The sequence below is a fragment of the Amphiprion ocellaris genome, chromosome 20 (assembly GCF_022539595.1).
Source record: "Amphiprion ocellaris isolate individual 3 ecotype Okinawa chromosome 20, ASM2253959v1, whole genome shotgun sequence".
NCBI lineage: Eukaryota > Metazoa > Chordata > Actinopteri > Pomacentridae > Amphiprion > Amphiprion ocellaris.
Window position 1 is genome coordinate 4,155,485 of NC_072785.1, and position 5,012 is coordinate 4,160,496.

The 5,012-nt window shown below is 38.6% G+C and overlaps 1 long non-coding RNA gene across 1 annotated transcript; it reads left to right on the forward strand.

Annotated features, from left to right (window-relative positions):
• The first annotated feature begins 464 nt into the window (after positions 1-464).
• LOC111576927 (uncharacterized) lies at positions 465-3,348 on the forward strand. The gene is made up of 3 exons (XR_008600083.1): positions 465-604; positions 1,700-1,850; positions 1,956-3,348. It is a non-coding gene; the product is annotated as an uncharacterized LOC111576927 (long non-coding RNA).
• Positions 3,349-5,012: the final 1,664 nt, after the last annotated feature.

Consider the following 5,012-nt stretch of genomic DNA (forward strand, 5'->3'; position numbering starts at 1 on the left):
GTAAAGTTATTATACAGGTGATGTGTAGCATCCCGTCATTTTGTGATTTCCCTCTCTTTCAGTGACTCTTACCACCTTCCGTCTGCCACCGACAGGATGTCTGTGTGCTGTCTAGCCCCACTCATCCTGAATGCTCTCAGCTGCAGCCTGCTCCTGGCATAAGCTTCGAAGTCCCTCACTGAAAAACAGGGAGCACATTTACATACCCACTTTCATAACACTGCATGTTGAAACGTGTTCCTTCGTGTGAGTCAAGGATCACACAGTGATGCCAAAACGTTCCACTTTATTAACTGAACTTATAAGCTACAGGATAGCTTCCAGAGATAACATTTTGGTCACATGACAACACCAGACCGCGCTTAGCATAGTGAGTGTCTATGATTGGCTGAGCTGTAACACACGTCAGAGACAGGTACGGTGGCTCATTGCGAACAAACGACAGTCATTTAGTCAAATGATCTACACTGCATACAGCATGCTGCTGAGTCTGCAGCTGAGCAGCCGCTGATCTGATTGCATCTTACCTGCTCCGGACAGAAACATGTTAGCTGAAACCTCACGTCTCCAAAGCTAATACAGGACAGTTAAAGCTAGCTGACGGGTAAGCAAGAGATCGAGCATCTGTCACGGCGTGGGGGTGAACCCGAGCAGAGAGCACACTGAGGCAGGCAGGAACAAAGGCGGATTTATTGGTTAACAAACAGAATAATAACAAGGGGTGAGGAAGGTAAACTAAAAGTCCAGGATAATCAAAGTAACTAACTAATAGGGGAGGGTGGGGGGTGACTGTACCGGGAATCGGCGGCCCGGTAGGCGTCCTACCTGGCGGGGTGTTGGTCGGCGGCGGAGAGCGGGCAGGAGTGGAATGGAAACAATCACTTATTAATAAAAAATGACTGGATATCACTAAAATGTCAACTAAATAACCGTCCGAATTTAATAACAATCACCTTCTCGTTAGCTAAACAATAATAAAATAGCTGATTCAACAATGTTTTGATTGTGTTCTTTTTATTAAGTTGAGACAATCATGACAGATATTTCTTCTTTGGCAATATATCAAATTTTACATGGAAAATACAAAAGTGTATCTGTGTCTGAGAAATCACTTTCAACTAAGTTACCCTTTACAAAACACCTCTCCAGGAAGTGTGTTAATTCCGGATCACATGACCTGCTCCACATGATGTCATTTCCTCCTGAAGAAAAGACTGGCCAGACTCCAAGGCTTTCTGAGTTATTTAATATAAATTAGTCAACAGGTTTACTCCAATATTTTTAGAAATAACTTTCAATTTCAATTTTACTCAGTTGTATATCTAATATTTTAGAAGAAACTTTCTGTAAAAATGCCATGTGGTGTTTGGTTATAGGCGGCCGTGTTGATTTTAGGCCTGAAAACAGCAAAAATGTCAACTATGTTACAAAAAGCCCCGCAATTATATACCGACGCATTAAATTTACGTACGTACTGTTGCTTGTCCCACACAGATCTACACAGGCTGTTATGACGGCAGCGTTCAAGCTGTAAAGCTCAACTTGATGCAAAACTACCGCTGCTGAGTAAGAAGCTGATGTTATCATCCAGAAAGTGAATCCTAGAGGAACATTAGGACAGCGTTTTTGTTCTAACCCACTGATTCTTGAAGGTATTCAATAGTTGTAACACTTTGTTTTTTGTTTTTACTTTTTGCAGTGGCAGAATTGTTCTCTGATCTTCGGCATGTCGGACCATCTTGTTCAGCACCTTGTTAGAGATCACAGCAACCCGAACATGCAGATGCTCAAATGTTGCTGGAGAGGCTGCTGAACGGACGATACTATAAGCTCAAGTCATGTGTTCTCCAGTCAGTGTTGTGTTTTATTTTAATTTGTGTTTCATTTGGGAAGCTCTGAACATTTCAGTGAAAAACGCCTCTTCTAAGTTCCTCTTGTTTGTGTTCCTCCTGCAGGAGCTGCCTGAACACATGCAGGGCCACGTGGAGAACGACAGCAAGGTGCAGCCTTGACCAGAAGTGGAGGTAACGCCATGCAGCAGCCGAGGATGGAGATTCATCCATCGTGATACACAAGCTCATGTCCTTGTTTATTAGTGGTTTCATGTGTGATTGTATAGACACACAAGCTCTACTAATGTTCAAGAGCAGATTCAGAGTGTGGCTGATCACATCCTTGTGGTCTTATGCAAATTACATGAGCTCTTTTTGTTCTCTGAACTGTGACTCCGACAGAAAAGTCAATCTACTGTTTGTCATGTTTTTTTCAGCTTTTGTTCTCGATCAGTTATCTGCAGCCATCTGTTTTAAGTAATTATTTGATGAGTACAATGATTTCAGTGTATTTCCTGCACTGAAGAATTTCTGGCGTCCTCGAGAGAAGTTCCAGCCGGAACCAAAGTAAAATCACCAGAGCCAAAATGATAAGAATTAAAAGTATCCATGATTTGTCATTTGGGCTTTCATTTACTCAAGCATAATAGACATTTTTGTTTATCAAACCGTCGGAAATAACAGCAAAAATGCATAGATTCCTGTCAAATATGCTTACACAGACTCAAATCCTGAGTTTATTTCTTTATTTTTGCATTCGTTGGTCAACACATTTTTTGTTAACGCTGTGAATCCATCACACAAGGCTTCTGACAGCACATCATGAGTGTCATTAGTTCTTATGTGAAGCGAATTATAAAGAACATTTCAGCAAAGATGGCATAAACACGTCAGAGCAGCTTGTGTGAAGCAGCTGATAGTGTGAACTAATACAAAACAGGTTGCAGATTTTTCTCTTAAATGCCAGACATGCATACAGTCATCAAATGTCCACATTTGTCTTAGTAAATCATCCATCTGTACAGTTTAGTTATTTTGTGCCTACATTACCCACATTACAGCACAACCACCAACAGTTCAGTCCCAGATTCTTGTCTATTTTTGTAGCATCCTCAAGTTCCCTACTGAATATATTCCAGATGTCATGTTTTTCATCACACACTGACCTGTTTTTTTTCTTCTTCTCTCTACATTATGGAGATAATAAACTGTACTTACCGTCAGACTCAGACTGTTGGCCCCTCTTACACCAGACACATTTAAAAGTAATTCCTCTTATGGTGGCATTTTGCATCATTAAATATGTAAAACCTCAGTTTTGAATAACATTTTTGCATTTCTAATACTCTAATTCTAGGAAATGGTCCCTTTCTAATTTTGTACAATACATATTTGAAACCAAACTGTCCAGAGAATGAGATACAAAAATCTGTGATGCTGTATTAAAGTCATGCCTTAAGTTTTGTATGTTATATTGTACAGTATGTACTTCATTTGTTTAATACCTACTGTATGTGTACAGCAATAAACAAACAATAATTTAAAGGGTTCACCTCCACTTTACTTTAAAAACAATATACATTCAGTATTTCTATAACGATTCATTCATTGTCTTTAACAGCACTGATAATCAAATTTGATCGCTCGCTTTAAAGCCGAGAAAACTGATGATGCTTTAGGATTTCAAACTAAAGTTGACTTTTAATCTAGACCATGAAAACCTGAGAGATGTCTAAATATAATACAAGAAAAGTAATGAAACCTCTGATTCTCAAACCTGCTCTTCACGCCACACCTGTGCAAAAATACATTTTGATTTCTGTGACAGAGTTGATGTCACGTGACTGTCTTATAGACAAGAAGGGAACTTAAGAGTACATGGTCAGCTGAAGCCACTGGGGAGAGAGAAAAGAAAAACAGTGAATAGCCCAAAGAGTTTTATAACTATAATACAACAGTCCTGTTACTAACACTGCTTCAGTGGAAGTTAAGTTTGATGTTTGTATCTGAGAGGTGTTGATTCAAATCTGTGTTTCAGGGGAAACACTGAAGGTAAATTTAATTTTTTAAATCTAACATGGTCATTAAATCTGCCTTGGTTGATTACTTACATTAAGGTCACTCTTTTTGAATTACAACGCTAAAAAAACATGTTTAGGTTTATATATTAAAACAAGGTGTTTGTCTTTGGTATTTGTGTTTTTAAACAAGGCTAATTTCTAGGAGTGAAATCTGGATAAAGGAAAAAATCTTATTCTGTTTTGTTGACATTATAGAGTCAAAGGTTTTTACAGACCTGATTTTGGATTTTTTTTTTGTTTTGTTTTGTCTGCCCTTGACAGATAAAACTGTCAACAGCAGACAGCATCCATTTTCAGCATGTTTTTGGGAATTAAAGGGTCTGAAAATCATGACTTCTTTATGAATTTTCCCCTCTGCAGAAACCTTCAGAATACAGACTGTGTGACGACCCTCCACCTGGACACGTGTTCCTGTCTGGTCTTTCTGGAGCTGAGGGTCGTCAGCTGATGAGCCACACTTGTGATTAAGTGACGCAGCTCCATTTAATCCCTCTTACTCTTGCTCCGGGTCTCTCTGACAGGAGCTGCAGTTTTGGTTTTGGGTTTTGTTTGTTGTCTCTAATTCACAGGGTTGGTTATTTGCGTTGCAATAAATCCATTTTTAGTCACCACACTGTTGTTGTCTCCCTATTTTTGTTACAATTTTTGAGCCAAGCTGTAACAAATAGGGGCTCATCCAGGATTTGAACCCGGGACCTTTCGGGATAAAACATGAAAGTTTGGTGTACATAAGTGTGACTGAAGTGGAGATTTCTGACTCTGGTTTGAGAAGATGACCTCTGTACATTCTTATTTGAAATCCCTATTCACAAGTCAAATTTCAATTATTGTCTAATTAATTAAATTTTACAAATGGATATCACCATGAAACTTCTTCAGACTACTAACAGTATTTTTTGTATTACAAGTTTTATGAAATTGAACTTTTAGACATACAAAATAGGTGATTCCTCATTAAATATTAATGAATTTGGAGAAAATCATTTGTGATCTTTCTTTTTTTTTTGGAAGAAAAAAAATTCCTTTTTTCCTTTCCTGGAAAGGAAAACTCCATCCTGTCTTCACCTGAAGCCCAGAGTTCTCATCAATGCTGCTTGCT